The sequence below is a fragment of the Lepidochelys kempii genome, chromosome 6 (genome assembly GCF_965140265.1).
Source record: "Lepidochelys kempii isolate rLepKem1 chromosome 6, rLepKem1.hap2, whole genome shotgun sequence".
Taxonomy (NCBI): Eukaryota; Metazoa; Chordata; order Testudines; family Cheloniidae; genus Lepidochelys; species Lepidochelys kempii.
In genome coordinates this window covers 19,199,142-19,218,609 of record NC_133261.1, presented here as the reverse complement: position 1 = coordinate 19,218,609, position 19,468 = coordinate 19,199,142, and the positions used below count along the sequence as shown (strand labels likewise).

The 19,468-nt window shown below is 45.4% G+C and overlaps 1 protein-coding gene and 1 pseudogene across 1 annotated transcript in view; both read right to left on the bottom strand.

Annotated features, from left to right (window-relative positions):
• The window catches only part of LOC140912507 (NACHT, LRR and PYD domains-containing protein 12-like), a 261,075-nt gene that overhangs the window by 40,809 nt on the left and 200,798 nt on the right, over positions 1-19,468 (bottom strand). The gene's annotated exons all lie outside the window — the stretch shown is intronic.
• Positions 389-18,293, bottom strand: LOC140912202 (olfactory receptor 5G9-like; annotated as a pseudogene).

Genomic DNA, 19,468 nt, shown 5'->3' with positions numbered 1-19,468 from the left:
TTAATTGTGTATAACAACAATTATTCCCATGTAGAGGAAAGAAGTGGTGGGAGAAGATCACTGGGGCTCATAACTCCTCAGTGTTTCTCTCTCACAAATGATTCTTTGTGCCTGTGTCCACATCTGTAAAATAGAGATAATCCTACTGATTTAACTCACAGGGGCGTGGTGCAGCTTAGCCAATGTTCGTAAAGCCAGGAGAGTTTTTAGGAAGATGGGGCTATGGTAATAGTATTTGTCATCCAACTGGATTTGAAAATAGAGGTGGGATACCCTAATTTAATTAACATTTCAAAATATAAACCCAGAAAATACAGTCCTGGAATATCAGGCCCTGCATCCTGAGATCCAGTGTTAGCTTGAGAGAACCTCATGGGTATTTTGGATATCAGAGCAAGATGAGGTGGAGCAGCAGTAATTTCTGACACACGGTGCGTCTACACAGCAACTGCGGGGTGCTGGTCCCATCTTGGGCAGACAGACAGATGTGACATTCAGCTCTACTTGAACAAGGGCCTAAAAATATCAGTGTGGGGGCAACACAGGCTAGACGCGCAAGTAAAATCCCGCCCGACCTCCTGGATACATGCCCGGGTAGCTAGCTCAAGCCACTGCCCACGCTGCTACTTTGAGGCGGGAGCACAAACACAGCTCATGCACATATGTCTACCTGCACCGGGAATTACACCTCTCAGTTGCTGTGTAAACATCCCCATGGGCCCCATTCTGCCAGGTCTCACCACCCACATGTATAAACTACAACTAGTTCAGATTAAAGTCAGCCCATCCCAAGAGAAAATGCAGAAAGTGATGGACTTACTGTTAGTCAGAAAGTTCACACAAACATCATCTGATGGCCCTGGTTTGATCTGTTTCTCTCAGTCTTGTTTGTGTTCAAACACAGACATCCAAAAAAACCCTAGGAAGAGGAACAGGAAACTGCTCAAAGTTTATTGTGCAATACAAAGAAACTAAAACACCTCCAGCTAAAACTGAACTTCAGCACTTTCTGAATTTCTCTACCAACCCTCATACCACAGCAAGTAGGATTTAAAGCCTTCTTAGTCCATGTATATATATTGTGTTGTTTTTTATTCCTTTTATTCTTTTGGCTTCAGCAACCTGTTTCTCTGAATATTGATGTCATGAACTCCATAGACATGTTCACCACTTTTCCCTTCCCAAGTGCAGCAGCTTTAACCAAGACAAGCCACATATGAATAGTGTGCAACAGACAGAATGGAGTTTGGACTTTGCATCATCTTGATACATAAATAGCAGTGATATTAGCAGGAGTTGGGACTTACATCCTGCAATAATTTAAAGGGAAGGGTAACAAGCCTTATGTGTGCGGTAACATAAAATCCCTCCTGGCCAGAGGTACAGAATCACTTACCTGTAAGGGGTTAATCAGTTCAATTAACCTAGTTGGCACCTAAACAAAAGAACCAATGGGGGGGGGAATACTTTCAAATCTGCGGGAGAGGGAAGGTTTTGTTTGTGCTCTCTTTGTTTTGTTCCCTCTCGGGACAAAGAAAGAGACCAAGCAGGTAACCCAGCTCCTAAAAAAATCCTAAAATAATACATCTAAAAGTACAAAAATTGTAAGTAATAGCAAGAAAATAAGTTAGATTATCTTTTGTTTTAGCTTGTAAATTTTCCCTATGCTAAGAAGTCATTTTATTCCTGTTTTGTAACTGGGAAGCAAAGTTAGAGGGGAATTCTCTGTGTTTTAAATCTTTTTATTTACCCTGTGAAGTTATCTTCCATCCTGATTTTGCAGGTGTGATTCTTTTACTTTTTTTAAAATAAAATTCTTCTTTTCAGTGTCCTAAAAATCAGGGATTTGGTCTGTGCTCACTTTGTTAACCTATTGGTTGCTACATTATTCTCAAGTTTCCCCGGAAAAGGGGGTGAAGGAACTTGGGAGGATATTTTGGGGGGATAGGGCTCTCTGCCGTCTTTCTGGGGCAATTCTCTTTAAGATCAAATAAGCAGCAAACTCTGAGCTGGCTCACACCCCACCACCCGCCACCATTTGGGGCTTTGTTGCCTCATTTTAAGAATTTCTCACTTTTTTGTTTTTGTTTGCAGTTGCCAGAAGCCCTTGTCCCAGCTGAGAAGTGGAAACGAGAGTTTTGCTGTTCATTTCAGCAGAGAAATAAGAAAAGTGGGAACGGGAATCCGTTGATCCCATTCCTCTTAGGATGGAAGGAGAGAGAGGGATTTCCGCCTGGTGGCAATCAAACAAACAATCTCACTCAGCTGGTGTAAGTCACCTTAGAACTACTGCCATGGGATGGCCTATATACGGGTCCCTAAATACCAGTGGCAGATTTAGAGTTAGTGGGGCCCTGTGCTCAGCTTCATTTTTGGGGTCCCCTCGGGACCCAGCCAAGAAAAAGAACATTCTCTCTAATCCCCCTCCCCGCCCGTTTTTCATTCTTTTTTTCTTCTTCATCCTCCTCCTATAAGTAATAGGAAGTAAATGAAAATAAAGGGAGGTACCTTGATTGTTTTTGTAGTCTAACTTATTTTTCCATAGACCACTTGAAAATCGTGGAGGGTCTCAGTGGACCACTTAATGATCTTTCCAAATGTTGTTTGTACCGTTAGCTAACTATTGTAAAGCACTTTGGATAAGAGCGCTTTATAAAAAAAAATGCAAAAAAACATTGGGGTGCGGGGTCTGGCCAGGAATTAGGGTGTGGGAGGGGGCTCAAGGCTGGGGGTGCAGGGTCTGGAGGAAGTTAGGGTGCAGGAGCAGGCTGGGGGTTGGGGTTCAGGGTCTTCCCAGGAGTTAAGATGCAGCAGGGGGCTCAGGGCTGGGGAAGGAGGTTGGGGTGTGGAGCGCTTACCTGGTGCAGCTCCCATTTGGTCCGAGGGGTGCAGGTGGGAATGTGTGTCGGGGGGTAGGAGCTCCCGTTTGGTGCTCAGGGTGGGGCTAGGTATATGTGGGGGGTGCAGGAGTCAGGGCAGGGGGCTGGAGGTGTGGGCTGGAGTCGTGGAGCTGCTCCCAGCCCCCTGCCCTGAGTGGCTCACAGCAGGGGGCTGGGGGGGCTGTGTCAGGCGAGTGAGAGAGCCCCGCCCTTGCTCTGCACTGCCCCGATTCCACCCCCTTCCCCAAGGCCCCGTCCCGCCTCTTCTTCACCTCCTCCCCTGAGCACGCTGGGGCCCCTCCCTGAGCACTGGCAAACAGCACCCTGAGCACTGGCAAACAGCTCCTCGGCGGCAGGGGAAGCGCGGCGGAGGGGCAGGGACCTGGCACACTTTGGGGAGGAGGCAGGGGAGGTGGAAGCTTGGCTGCCAGTGGGGGAAGAGCCTGCAGCAGGAGCTGGCAGGACCAAGCTTCTGTCCCCGCAGCTGCCTGGCCCTGGGGCCCCCTGTCATTAGGGGCCCTGTGCCAGGGCATCCTGTGTTTTACTGTAAATCTGCCCCTGCCTCAGGACGTCCTTCACGCCCTTGTACCTCAGGCTGTAGACAGGGGGTTCAGCATGGGGATCACCAAGGTATAGAACACAGCCACCATTTTCTGCCAGACCCTGAGCTGTCAGATGAGGGTCGTAAATACGTAAAGATCAGGGTCCCATAGAAGATGGAAATGACAGTCAGGGGGGAGGCGCAGGTGGAGAAGGCTTTGTGCCTTCCTGCAGCGGAGAGGATCCTCAGGATATCAAAGATGAGGTAAATGTAGGAGATGAGGATGATGAGAATGGTGCCTATTGTTTCTATGGCTGCAAAGATGAAATGCATTAGCTTATTGATGTGAAAGTCAGAGCACGAGATTTCTTGGAGTGGGCGAATATCATAGAATCATAGAATATCAGGGTTGGAAGGGACCTCAGGAGGTCATCTAGTCCAACCCCCTGCTCAAAGCAGGACCAATCCCCAACTAAATCATCCCTGCCAGGGCTTTGCCAAGCCTGACCTTAAAAACTTCTAAGGAAGGAGATTCTACCACCTCCCTATCGAACCCATTCCAGTGTTTCACCACCCTCCTAGTGAAAAAGTTTTTCCTAATATCCAACCTAAACCTCCCCCACTGCAACTTGAGACCATTACTCCTTGTTCTGTCATCAGCTACCACTGAGAACAGTCTAGAGCCATCCTCTTTGGAACCCCCTTTCAGGTAGTTGAAAGCAGCTATCAAATCCCCCCTCATTCTTCTCTTCTGCAGACTAAACAATCCCAGTTCCCTCAGCCTCTCCTCATAAGTCATGTGTTCCAGTCCCCTAATCATTTATGTTGCCCTCCGCTGGACTCTTTCCAATTTTTCCACATCTTTTCTTGTAGTGTGGGGCCCAAAACTGGACACAGTACTCCAGATGAGGCCTCACCAATGTCGAATAGAGGGGAACGATCACATCCCTCAATCTGCTGGCAATGCCCCTACATATACATTCCAAAATGCCATTGGCCTTCTTGGCAACAAGGGCACACTGTTGACTCATATCGCAGAAGAAAAGATCGAGAACATTGGAGTGGCCGAAGGACAGACTGAATACAGTACACATAGGCACAATGGCATTGAAACTGGCACATAGTTAAGAGCCAGCCACCAGCTGGATGCAGACTCTCTTGGACATGTTGACATTATAAAGCAATGGGTTGCAGATGGCCACGAAGCAATCTATGCCATCACAGCCAGGAGGCAAAGCTCATTGTTGGCACAGAAGGAGAAGAGGAAAAACTGAACCACACACCCAGAGAAAGAAATGTCTTTACTCTTCGCTAGGGAAATGACCATTGCCTTGGGGGCAATCACAGCGGAGTAGACAACATCTAAGAGTGACAAATTGCTGAGGAAAATGTACATGGAGCTGTGGAGTTGGGAGTCAACCCTAATCAGCACAATCATTCCGACATTCCCCACCAGGGGGCAGAACTAAATGGCAAAGAAGAACAGAAAGAGGATGTTTTGCAGCTTTGGACTGTCTGTTATTCTCCAGAAAATGAAGCCAGTCACCCTGGATCCATTTCTCCTGTCACTGTGCTCTGTGTCAAAGAAGAGGCAGAAGAGGGGATAGAAGCAATGGGTACCACAACAATAAATCTGATGTACAGTGGAGACTCCTATTATCTCTTAAGAGGTGCCTAAATAACGGAAATTTAATTTAGTCATAGATTCCAAAGCCCAAAGGAACCATTTTGATTATCTAGACCAGTGTTTGTTTGTTTTTCATTTGTGGACCAATCAAAAATTTTGAATGGAGGCTGAAATCTTAGACATAATCTGTGGTCCCCTAGGAATCCATGGACCACAGATTGAAAACCAGTGTTCTATAGTAACAACAACCTTTTGAGGACCCCTTAGATATAGTCTGTGGACCCCAAGGCATTTGCAGATGACAAATTCAAACCCCTCAATCTAGTCTAATTGCTTGTGTAACACAGGTCATCATTTTTTTCCAATATTTTTCATTGTAAACTAGAACATATCTTTTAAAAAATCATCCAATCTTGAGTGAAAAATTGTCCATGAATGAAGTATCCACCATGACCCTTGATAAATCGTCCCAAGGGTTAATCACCCTCACTGTTAATAGAGGCCTTTTATGAAGAGCTGGTCAAAATTCCCACTTACCCCCTTGGAAATTTAAGTTAGACAGTTCTACATGTGGAATCCTCAGTATTGGAGGTGTTTCAGAGCAGGTCAGAAAAAACCACCCATCAGGATGTTAACTTGGTGTTACTTGGTCTTGACCCCGCACAGGGAGCCTAAATTGACTACGTGAGGTCCCTTCCACCCTACATTGCCAGGATTCCTGAATAAAAGTATTTGTATTTATTATTATTATTTTATTTTATTTTTTTGCAAAAATGCTGAAATTTCCATGGAAAATTCAATGAAAAAGAGATATGTTTGTTTTTGCAGGAGGAGGGCAGTTTTCATCTATTTCCTAGGAATTTAGTGTTCCCACTCACTGTAGGAGGGTCTGATCCAAAACAGACTGACACCAAGGGAACTTTTCCATTTATTTCAGTGCACTTCAGGTCAGGCTGTTTGGGAAGATGATGAAATCTGATATTAACAGCTATCAGAGTGAGAAGCAAGGAAAGGTAACATGCTATGTATTTGAAACTTCTGCACTCCCTACAAGAGGATATCTTCAAGGCAAATGGATTAGTAAAGTTCACAAAGAATTATAAATTTATATGAACTCAAAGGGGAAAAAACATTACCTTTTTTATTGAACTACTAAATATGAGATTTTGAATGCACCGAAGTCAGGAAATGGAAAGCAGGGTCTAAAATCCCAAAATGTTTGTGATAGCTTCACCTGCCTTTAACTGATGAGTAGAAACAACATCCGTAATAAAATGGCATAAGCAGTGCACTGGCCAACTCAGCCCATGCAAATACAGCCAGACCCACCCAAACATATCTCTACTTGGGCTCTTACCTGAAATCTCCGTGAAGGTAAAGTTATGGAGCCAGATCCTGAGCTGGTATAAACTGGAATTGCTGGAGGATTTTTAAATCGAGCACTTTAATACTTTGAGATCATTTTTGTTTAAAGTCTTACAAATAAAAAATAAAAACATGGTGAACAATATATTTGCATGAATATTCAGTCATTTTCCTGAGATATGGATCTTTTGCACAAACTGGTCTCCTTTGGTTGCTTTTTATTACAGCTCCTAGTTTTTTTCAGATTTGCCCACCTATGGTTATGAACAAGGTCACCAAAAACAAAGTTCTTGCATTTCTCTATGAGACAAAGAAACACCAAAGATAAGAATCAAAATCTCCATAGGGAAATGGAAGCATAAAGTCACACTCATCTGGAAGCCCGATTTCCTAGTAATGTGTCTATTTTGGTACGCGATTTCTAGAATTCTTTACCTTATCAATGTGAAAAATTAAAATGCACATGCCTGCGCACACGCACACACACATTTCAATTGTCCTGTGTGGATTAATCACATTTCACCATAATAGGAAACCACAAGAAAACGTCAAGAGAAAAAAATATATTAAACAGACCATTGAAAAATAAAGTATTTTTCCACAAAATGTAATTTTACTGTGTTATTATATCCTTTATATTTTCCAGGTTTCAGAACTGATCCTAAAACATCATCAACTCTTACCTTGTTATAACATCGCAATATCCAGAACACTTCCAAATGCTGTGTTCCCTCTTAACTATGATGTAATGTGAGATAGAAAATAAATTAATTCAAGAATCATTTTCAGGTAGAAAGAGCCAAAATTGCTAGTAAAGTAAAAAAAAATCTAATTTCTAAGTGAATCACACTAATACTGTAGCTATTTAGAGAAACTGAACTGAAAAACAATGGCAGAGAAAAAGAATTACTTTAAATAGAAGGAGGTGAGCATTATGGAATTTCAAAAGTGGGGAAGCAGAGGCAGCAAGCGAGTTTGGAAAAGCTTCCACCTCAAGAGGAAAGGACCCTAATGAATATTAAGGAAAACATCTCTCTCTCTCCCCCGTGCTCACCATGCAGTATCTTATCATCATGTATAATATAGGGCTACAAATCTCTATAATTTACTATGAGTGAGTGGAGACAGTGGGAGGACCAGCCTGTCCTTCTCAGAAGATATTTCTTTAGCAGAGTCATAAAGCAGCTTCAAAGAGAATAGCCACTGATCTCCACCTAACGGGCCACAATGAGACACTCTGGTCGTTGGAATTGCAGGTCAAACAGCATCAAGAAAGATGGTTCCCTTGGAACCTAGGTGGGTCCAGATGTCCCTGTTCTTTCTCCCGCTTCAAACTAAAAAGAAAACTGAACTATGCAAGAGATATTTCATTTCATTATCAGTGTGTATCCACCCTAAACACATGAGACCTTCCATGGGGGCAGAGAATGGTGCATTGGGGAAGCCAGTGCTGCCCGTTCCATTCTGTACTGTCTTTTTTAACAATCTTCTCTCTCCAGGGCTGTCAACTGGGAATATTTCACCAGCACAAAATCCACTCTGGGAAATTTTAAAGGAAAATGTTTGATATTCAAATAAATGAAACACATTTTTAGAAAAAAAAAAAAAAACCTCTGTAACCCTTCTGCCTGTCAGAGTTGGCAGCAACAAGGGCCGGGTTCAGTATCTAGGGGTTCCATTCCAATAACACAATGCAAAACCGGCTCGAGCCCCCAGCCAGTGACCTGGGACAAATATATACCACCCCCGCTGGGCGCCTCCAAGAGGCAATACTTCCCCTCTCGCAAGCACAGAGTCTGAGTGTAGCAAAAAGCCTTTTAATAACAGAGAGAAACAACCTGGCATTATGTTGGGGAAACACCACCAACAGGATTCATAACACAACCCATAAGCAAAAAACCCACCCCAAGCAAACTGGGGCGTGTCCTTTCCCTTTGGTTCTTGAGTCCAGCAACCCAAAATCACCCAAAGTCCCAAAAGTCCAATGACCCAAAAGTCTCTGTCCCTGGTCAGAGGAGCCCCAGAGTTCGAAAGTTTATCTGCAGAGTTTTACCTCCCAACCTGGGTGGAGATTGGGGGGTGGGGTTAGGGGCACCTTACGTGGTCCAAAGCTGATGGCTCCACCTCTCCATGGGGCTCCGCTCTGCCAGCCACCCCATGAGCTGCTCTAGGCATCCGACAAACTGCTCTGCTTCACCAGCCGCTCTGATTGCTGTCCCGCAAACTGCAATGCTCTGCTCTGCCAGCCGTCTCGCAAACAGCTCCACCATATAGCTTCAGGCTCCCCCACTACTTAACACAACACTCAGTGATTTCAGCTCTTAGTAAGTTTACCTATTTTGTGATTTCAACTTGTAGTAGGGGAGCCTCAGTGCTGGTGCACCATTAGCCCAAAGTGAATTCAGCTCAGCAGCCTGCAACTATACTCCTGATGGAATCAAAATTAGCTCTGATATTCTACCGTGGAGAGAGGAGGAAGTGCAATTAGCATGTAAAACCCTCACCAGAGGCCCATACCACATAGCGTTAATACCCCAATCTCTCTCAATTCACAGAGTTTTGGAACCCATGTCCCTTGCCTAGCGAGTGCTACTTAGTTGATGGCGAGTCCCTCCATCATAACAAAAGGCCAAGTACAGTTCCACTGTCCTTGATTCCCATAATCAGGGTAATAACAATTTATTCTTCCTGCCCCAATAACAGAGACACTGGGGATCCCACAGCAGCCAAAGTGACCATTTGGGCAGCTATGGCCTCATTCTAGGCGGGGTGGGTGTGCCTATGCAAATGAGATCAGCCCCTGAAGTTCTTTTCCACAACTTGCCACACTTCACCACCAGATGTCAGGGTGGAGCTCATCCTGACTCTGCTTACACCTCCATTAAACAATATTCTTTGAAACCAAGGGGTAATTTTAAACAGACTATTTTCCTCTTCGTTTAACTCATTAAAGCACAATGGGCTAGATATTCGGTTGGTATAAATCAACATAGCTCTGCTGATGCTGATGGATCCATGACAACTGACACCAGATGATGATCTATCCTGATATTCCCAAACACTTGACATGCAGCGTTCAGGATAGTTTAGGCAGTTGGTCCCATTTCACTGCAAGTTATTTTGTGAGAGAAAATGAAGACAACATTTTGGTGTCAAAAGCATCAGCATTTTGAGAACAGAAAAACAATCTTCTTTCTTGGCAGACAGAATGGATTTTGGAGCTTTCCCCAGGTATCAGAACTGAAAGAAAAATAGATGAATCACCTTATTCTTTTCCTCATAATATTAAAACTTGTTGCAAGAGAGAGATCTCTCTTTCTTGAATTCAAATGGATTGGGTAAGGGGTAATTGGAGACACAGTTTATTTGTTCTGCATACACGAGGGGACAGAATTCCTCAGAGCTCTGAATCTCAGGTCAGGCACAAGTGTGTGGGGGGGGATCATTAAAATACCAGTTACATCTCCCGGCAGCAGGAGAGAGTTAGACACCAATATATGGTCTTCAAATGTAGTTCAAGTTCCTGGACATGTTGATGTTTCTCTTTATCTTTCCCTCTGTTTTATGCAGTCCATAAATCTGAAAATCCCCCTAGCAAGAGGCACGTCCAATCACAAATACACTAAGAGGAGCCCAGCAAGATTATAATCAATATCCACTAGGATTATAGCTGTGAATACAGTTTCCTTCAGAGCAGCAGGACTAGACATCTGTATGTTGCACAGCCAAAAGTCAATGAGCATTCTGCTGTTCAGCGCTGAGAGAGAAGGAAACATTTGAAGTAGAAGCACGAGAGAGTCCAGAACTCCAGTAAAAATTCAGGAAATGCACCTGCATGTGCCCGTCTGATTCAGATCTAGATTGGGCGCTGTCAAGGGCCCTCAGCAAAGAACCTGGCATGACACATGCTATTTAGCTGAACCCTTATCAGGCAGGATAACTAGGGTGATACAGCAGCTGGGAAGAATGGAGATCCTGTCAATGTCCCTGAAGGCCAGGATGTGAGCTCAGATTGTATCAGGACCAGTTTGGAGAAGATATCAGTGAAAACCCTGGAGAGGGGGATGCGCCTGGCCAGAGACTGGAAGTCCAGGCTGGTTACTGCAACTCTCCATCCCCTCCCTCCGATTGTTTTCTGAAAGTGTACTTTCAACACTGAGGTCATTGTAAGTTATGGCCAAATAATTTGCTGTCCTGGATAATATACCATGCATTGCTGTGTGTGTGTCTGTGGTGTAGTGGAGACGCTATGCCATTTCCACAGCCTCCTCTACCTTCCCCTCCCCTCTACCAGCTTCTGCTGGGCACAATCCAAACTGGATGCAGAGCACTGGGGGAAATGGTTTCTGAAAAGCCAACTTTGCTGTTTAACCAAGAGTTCAGAGTATGGGCTATATGGCTTGTGCTGAAGCCCATGGTCTCTAGCAAGTTCACAAATATAAATCAGTGCCCCTCTGTCCAGTTCACCGCAGGCAGGCAGGTGGGGGTGGAGAGGTTCAAACACCACTTGGATCAATGCTCTCCAGCCAAGCTCAGGCTTTGGTTGGTTTCCTTCATTTCCCCCCAATCCTGGTAGCTTATGCTGGGAAATTTCTCAGGCAGCATGAATTCTCAATGGTCTTTCAGGAGCACTGGGGGTGCAAACCTGCTAAGGCCTCCATAATAGCTAGGGCCCTACCAAATTCAGGGCTCACTTTGACTAATGAAAAAACCCTCTGACCTTGAAATTGACCAGTGTCACCATTTCAGATGTTTCCATCTGAAATTTCATGGTATTGCAACCAAGGGGGTCCCGACCAAAATGGGATAGTGGGAGAGTTCAAAGGTTGTTGTAGGGGGGTCACAGCATTGCCACCCTCACATCTATGCTGCCTTCAGACCTGGACTCTGAGGGCAGCATCCAGCAACCTTTCTGAAGCTAGAGGAGGTTCCCAGATGTGGAGGTGGGTCCCTGCTGCTGGGAGCACCTCAGCTGGGGCATCCTACCTACTAGTTCCTGGCAGATCAAAGCAAGGGCCTTGGCCAATTTGGGGGCATCCAGAAAAATGGACACCTGAGCCCCAGAAGGAACTGCAAGGGAAGCCCCGAGCCCCAGCTGCAGATGCCTGGTAGAAGCCCCAAGCCCAGGCATCAAGAGTGTCAGAAGGAATGGGGAGGGGCATGAAAGCCCTGAGCCCGGGCACCCAGAGACGTGGTTGGAGCAGGACCCTTGTCAGAAGCTGCCAGGGCCAAAGCCCTGAGCCCAACGCCAGGATGCTGCAGTGCACTGGCTTCTGCACTGCCTCTGGAGGTGCGTCTGATATCCCCACAGAGAGCAGCCATACAGGGGACGTCCTGTCCCCAGACCAGCAGACTAACAGCTAGGAGGCCCCTACTGGGGGACTGCCAGCAGGATGGGGACATCAGATTTCACAGAGTGGGTGTAATGTATGATTTGTGACACGTTGTTCACTGCTGTGACATTGGTAGGGCCCTAGCTATAGAAGAAGATCAAGAGGTGGCTTGGTTACGGTGTAGAAGTCCCTTCATGAAGAGAAAAAAATGAATACCGTCTACAATCTAGCCAAGAAAGGCACAACAAGAACCAACACCTGTCAACTGAAGCCAGAGAAATTCAAATGAGAAGTAAGGCACACATTTTTGACAGTGAGGGAGACTAACCACTGGAACAAATTACCCAGGGAAGAGGTGGATTCTGTTTCCTGGTGTCCTCACATCACAACTGATTGTCATTCTGGAAGGTGCCTTTTAGTGAATTACAAGCTATTGGGCTTAATATGCTGGTAAGTGTGTGAAATTTCATTGCCTGTAAAATAGAGGCCGGATTAGGAGATCAAATAGTTTCACAACCGATGCCTCTATGGAAAACTCAATGTGGGCTGAGGAACAGACTCTGCTGTTTTACTGGGTAGCCTGCTTGCTCCCCAGAATCAATAATGAGCAAGTGGGGCGATCCAGGGTGCAGTTCAAACATCCAACCGGGCTGGCCAGGGGCAGACATCAGGCCTGCAAAGGAAAGGTGAGTGTGGCAGTGACTTCACAAAGGCCTTTGGCAGGAACTCAGCCTATTGGGCAAAGGTGGTGAGGCGGGTGTGACCCCACAGAGCTCCCTTGACAACAGCCCGGCAGGACAGGGGTGCGGGGCAGGGGGAACCTCGGAGACCCCTGTGGCCTTGCTGCAGCAAGCCTCCATCTCGCGGTCTCTCAGTGGGGACCAAGAGAGGATTGGTGTGGAGGAGATTCTTTGGGAGTGTTTGCATTTCTGTGCGGATTTTGTCAAAAGAAGTCATCATCTGTGTCGAAGGTAGGCTCTATGTACAAAATGGGGGACTCTTTCCTGGGAAGCAGTGACCCTGAAAAAGACTTGGGGTCATGGGGGATAATCAGCTGACCATGAGCTCCTAGTGGGATGCTATGGCCAAAGGGGCAAATGTGACCCTGGGAGCCGTACATAGCAAAATCTCAGGTAGAAGTAGAGAGGGTCTAAATCTCTGTACTGGGCACTAGTGCAACCACTCCTGGAATATTGTGTCCATTTCTGGTGTCCACAATTTGAGACAGATGCTGATAAATTGGAGAGGGTTCACAGAAGACCGACATGAATGATGAAAGGATTAGAAAACATGCCCTGTGGTGACAGACTACAGGAGCTCAATCAAAGAGAAGATTAAGGGATGAGCCTAAGGGAACAAATATTTACTAATGGGCTCTTCACTTTAGCAGATAAAGGTTATGATCAGACAATGGCTGCAAGTTGAAGCTAGACCAATTCACACTGGAAATAAGGTGAGCGTTTTTAACAGTCAGGGTGTGGAGCAATTCACCAAGGGTTGTGCTGGATCCTCCACAACTGGCTTTTTTTTAAATCCAGATTGGGTGTTTTTCCAAAAAATCCATTCTAATTCCTATGCGAATTATTTTGAGGGAAGTTCTATGGACGATGTTAAACAGAAAGTCAGACCAGAGTGGTTCCTTCTGGGCTTGGAATTTATGAATCTGTGACTCGCTGGGGGCGTTTGAAATTTGTCCCTTTTTGATTCCCTCTTCCTCCTTCCCTCTTGTCTCTTCTCTTTGCTCTGCAGCTCTTCTTCCTGAGGAGGGTGGGGCTCTGCTCCTGCTGTCATTGTAGGGGGCCTTCACAAAGAGGTGGGGTTGGAATTGTTTGCTGATGGTGATCTCCACTATCCTGCTCTCCTGTGGTGACTAGTGCTGTCTTTTGCCCGTCTGTTGAGAATGCTCAGGCCCCAGGCCCTGAGAGTCTCCGCACTGATTGGCCAAGCATGGGGTTATTGCTAAGTCAATAGGGAGGAGACTCAGGCACTCTTGGCTGAGTACAGTGAGGCCTAAGGCTCAATTCAATGGCATTTCTTTGTCTGCCTATGAGGCGAAATTTTTTGAAGCCTGCTTCCAATTCATTCCAAAATTTCAGGGAATTTCTAGGCATTGGTGGGAAGAACCTTGTTGATTCTAGTGACAACTGGAAAACAACAGCGCCAGAAACGCCGGATTTCCACACTGGGCCCCTTACATTGATGCTGTAAGCTGAAGAGCCTTGTGACTTCAGAGTTAATTCAGCCAGTCAGTGCTAAATCTCCGTGGACGGTTTGCATAAATCAGCACATGAACCTGCAGGTTTCAGCGGGAGCGATGGCCAAGGCAGGCCGCAGGGTTCGGGTTCATGCTCAGGGTTAGCGGAGTGAGTGAGCGACAGGTGGCTGAGTTACCGCTGATGTCACAGGGTTACTGCTCAGGCCGCTCTGTCTGCAGCACCACCTGGGCAGTGACTGTCAAGGGGAAGGTTTTGTTGATTTGAAACTTATAAACCAGCAAGTGCAGGAGAGGAACGGCTTGGACGATTTGGCAATCAAACGTAGGTTTTGTGGCAGCATCCTGTGCAATTGGTACTGGTGCAGGGACAGAGACAGCACTCCTGCCCCTCCCCCCACCTCTTAGCTGGGCCTACATAAACCAACCAGTGTCCAAAACTCTAGTTAGTCTCTTTTAAGACTGAGCAAATAATTCACAACCAATTATTGATATGATGAATTTTGCTGCCTCCTCTCCTTTCATAGAATATGAGCAATTTATGATTCCCTTGAATGAAGTCGTTCTTCTAAAATCAAAGTGCATACAAACCAATGGCTGTTTCAAAACCAAAAATCCCAAAAAGGATTTAAAAATGCAAATTGGAATTTTAAAATATAAATTTAAAAACCATTTTATTTGTTTTAAAAACCCAAACTATCAGGGATAAAATTTGAAACTATGACAAGCTATGTTAAGGCCTATAGTTGCTATAACCTATTAAACTAATTTAAATTAAATAAGAATTTAAACTAATTTAAATTAAATAAATAATTACATGAAGAAATCCATGTTTGCTGCCAAGTTTCAGAGGAAGTCAAACCACTGAACTGTTGGAAGTCACTGCCTAAGCACCTGGCTCCAGAGTTTGTTGAAATACTGAGCCTGATTTTGGCAGCAATAACCTCTTCCATGGGTGCAGACAGAATATTTTCTTCATTTCAGTTGATGCAGCTTCTTCATTCAAATTTAAGAAACTGATTAGGAGATGAAAAAGAATAAACGCTTCTTTTCCTCTTGTAATATATGAATAAATGCTAGAGAGGAGGAGATGTGAGCTACTACTTCTAAAATCTTGAAGGACATTATGACGAGGAACAATCAGTTCAATTAACTAACTAGAGATACTTCTTTACCTTAGTTTGTTTTAAATGGAAAAAAAAATGTTTCAATCAACCTTTTTGTTTTTATGTATCCTGCAAAACCAGCAAGTCAACATGTTTTAATGGTTTCCTATGCATAGAATCCTAGAAGATTAGGGCTGGAAGAGACCTCAGGAGGTCATCTAGTCCACCCCTGCTCAAAGCAGGACCAATCCCCAACTTAATCATCCCAGCCAGGGCTTTGTCAAGCCAGGCCTTAAAAACTTCTAAGGATGGAGATTCCACCATCTCCCTAGGTAACCCATTCAAGGTCATCACCACCCTCCTAGTGAAAAAGGTTTTCCTAATATCCAACCTACACCTCCCCCACTGCAACTTGAGACCATTGCTCCTTGTTCTGCCATCTGCCACCACTAAGAATTTCGTGAGAATCAATCTTTCATTAGAAAAATACTCAAAAATACAAATGCAAAACATTTTGAATTAAATCAATCCACCCTGATCTTTAGTGTCTTGGGGTCTGGGCCTCTGAGTCCTGACTGAGACCCTCATTGGCTAGGAACATCCAGGAAGCTGGTAACAAATTCCAGTCCTGTTAGCATCCAAGCCTCTATAATCCAAGGAACATCTGATGGCAGTGGGAGACAGAGGGGCACTGAGAATTTCTAACTCATGATTGCAAACACAGAGATGTGTTATTGTCTTTGAATGGGGGACAAGTAGTAAATCCGTCAGGATTCTTGCCCCAAATAACAATCACCCACTGTCCTTTTGAGCACAAGGGCTCTAAAACTCCTGACATGCTCAAATCTCTCTCCTGCTAGGACTTAGAGAATTTTCTCCTTCCCCATAATAGAGGGGTAAAGAGAAAGGAAGTGACCTATCTATGGTCACACAGCAAGGTCATGCCAGAGCTAGAAAGAGAAGCATGAGAAAAGAGTTGTATCAAAAATGTTTTGCATTTAAAACTAACTGATTTCTTAAACAAAGGAAATGTGAAGTGTAGTTAGTGAATTGAAATGATACATTCTGGTCACCATGTGTTTCTAGATTTATGAACTAGTAGATCACAGATTATTCATAGATTGAAAGAGGAAAACAAGTTTGCCTGTTTTGTGAACTCCAAATGGTGTTCTTAAATTTCAACGAACTGGTCAATTGAATGGAACTATTTGAATAAACTGAAATGAAGAAAATATTTTCTGCACCTTTCAAGGAAGCTATTGCTGTCCAAAGCTGGGTTAGCATTTCAGCTAACTTTGGTTCCAGGGGCTTAGCTAACACATCATTAATTTTAAGTAGATGATTTTTAATAAAGAAGCCTGTTGTTAATTTAATTACAAATCCAGTTAATATTTTTTAAAAATAATCTATTTTTATCCACCCCACTAGGTATGAAAGGGCCTCTTAGCTCATCTCCCAACCCAGAAAGGGCTGATCCTCCTCCATCCAAACTCTAGGGTGGGCACCTCTCTCTGTACTGGGCTGAACTGAAAGCCAGGATCCAAACACTCCTCACTCTAGGATCATAGAATCATAGAAGGTTAGGGTTGGAAAAGGCCTCCGAAGGCAATCTTGTCAGGACCAACCCCAACTAAATGATCCCAGCCAGGGCTTTGTCAAGCTGGGCCTTAAAAATCTCTAAGAATGAAGATTCCACCACCTCTCAGACTGGTCCAGTCCACACAAGAGATCCACTTCCTGAACACTACAGTGCTAATAAACGATGGTCACATAAACACCACCCTATACCGGAAACCTACTGACCGCTATTCCTACCTACATGCCTCCAGCTTTCACCCTGACCACACCACACGATCCATCGTCTACAGCCAAGCTCTGCGATACAACCGCATTTGCTCCAACCCCTCAGACAGAGACAAACACCTACAAGATCTCTATCAAGCATTCTTACAACTACAATACCCACCTGTGGAAGTGAAGAAACAGATTGATAGAGCCAGAAGAGTTCCCAGAAGTCACCTACTACAGGACAGGCCTAACAAAGAAAATAACAGAACGCCACTAGCCGTCACCTTCAGTCCCCAACTAAAACCCCTCCAACACAGTATTAAGGATCTACAACCTATCCTGAAGGATGACCCAACACTCTCACAAATCTTGGGAGACAGGCCAGTCCTTGCCTACAGACAGCCCCCCAACCTGAAGCAAATACTCACCAGCAACCACATACCACACAACAGAACCACTAACCCAGGAACCTATCCTTGCAACAAAGCCCGTTGCCAACTGTGCCCACATATCTATTCAGGGGACACCATCACAGGGCCTAATAACATCAGCCACACTATCAGAGGCTCGTTCACCTGCACATCCACCAATGTGATATATGCCATCATGTGCCAGCAATGCCCCTCTGCCATGTACATTGGTCAAACTGGACAGTCTCTACGTAAAAGAATAAATGGACACAAATCAGATGTCAAGAATTATAACATTCATAAACCAGTCGGAGAACACTTCAATCTCTCTGGTCACGCGATTACAGACATGAAAGTTGCGATATTACAACAAAAAAACTTCAAATCCAGACTCCAGCGAGAGACTGCTGAATTGGAATTCATTTGCAAATTGGATACAATTAACTTAGGCTTGAATAGAGACTGGGAGTGGCTAAGTCATTATGCAAGGTAACCTATTTCCCCTTGTTTTTTCCTTACCCCCCCCCCCCCGCCCCTCAGACGTTCTTGTTAAACCCTGGATTTGTGCTAGAAATGGCCCACCTTAATTATCATGCACATTGTAAGGAGAGTGATCACTTTACATAAGCTACTACCAACAGGAGAGTGGGTTTGTGTGTGTGTGTGGGGGGGGGGGGGGCGAGAAAACCTGGATTTGTGCTGGAAATGGCCCAACTTGATTATCATACACGTTGTAAGGAGAGTGATCACTTTAGATAAGCTAGTACCAGCAGGAGAGTGGGGTGGGGGGAGAGAAAACCTTTTGTAGTGGTAAACATCCATTTTTTCATGCTTTGTGTGTATAAAAAGATCTTCGATACTTTCCACAGTATGCATCCGATGAAGTGAGCTGTAGCTCACGAAAGCTTATGCTCAAATAAATTGGTTAGTCTCTAAGGTGCCACAAGTCCTCCTTTTCTTTTCACCACCTCTCTAGGTAACCCATTCCAGTGCAGGAATTTGGATCTGACCTTTGATGGTCCAGTGCTGCATCGCACTTACGGAATGGCTCTTTCTGGGTAAATCTCACAGTGCTTTGCAGTAATGGTAAGTATTAGATCCTCATTTTATTCCTGGGGACAGAAACAGAGAGGGGGAATGGCTTGCCCAAGGTCCCTTAACTGAATAGGAGAACCACGAATGAAAGCCAGGAGTCCTGACTCCCAACACCCTGTCTCAGTCACTACAAGAAGTCACACTCAAAGCCAGGGGCACTAGGAACAGGGTCCTGCTTGCACTTTCCAGGTCGAGAAGGGAGTGTTCCTCTAGTGGCTAGTGCAGTGGTCTGGACACAGAACTCCTGGGCTCCATCCCCGGCTCTATCCCTGACTCCCAGTGCGACCCTGGGGCAGTGGCTTCTCCTGCCCAGGCCTCTGTTTCCATCAGTGGGGTTGGGGTCCCTCCCCTACAGCCCTTGGGTCGTCACACTTCAGGAATGTGCGTGAGGTACTGGGAAATCTTGAGATGGGAGGTGTCCTGCTGGCTTCCAGTCAGTGTTCTGGACCCCAGGCTGCTAGCCTGAGTTTATCCATCCCCTGGCAATAAAACATTGTCTTGTTTTCACAGCTGCTTTTGTTCTCCTGGTTTCTACTCCCTGCCCTGTTGGCAGGGCATTGTGCAGCACCCTTTTCCAGCCCACCTGGGTGCGGGAGATCGAGGAGGAGGGCAGGGGACCGACCATCAGTGAGCATCTGCCATCCAGCTCCATCCCATCTAGAGCAAGTGAGTGGCAAGTGAGCATTTCCTCAGAGGCTTCCCTGTTCTGCTTGGGGAGGGGCAGAAATGGGGGGAATCTCCTCTTAATGAGACTAGATTTCCTAACACAGAGCCCTGCAGCCCTTCGCTCAGCCTGGGCAGCTTGTTTCTTGCAGGGTGTTCTCCAGAGCCCTCCCCAGTGTGGTGGGAATGGCCCAGCAATAGGGCTCCCTGCCCATCCCTTTTCAGAGATTGTTCCCCAGGTTGAGAGTCTTTGGGGAGGGCAGAACCTGCCAGCTGCTGACCACCCACACCCCCAGTCAGTGAAATCAATGGGAACTGAGGGCAACCCGTGCCTCCTAGGATTGACACCTTGTGAATTTTCGCTGGGGACTGTCTGAGTTCTGCTCTTTCTCTGGCCTGGGAGGGAGCGTGGTCTATTGCGATGGAGAGAATTCCTTGCCCAAACTAAC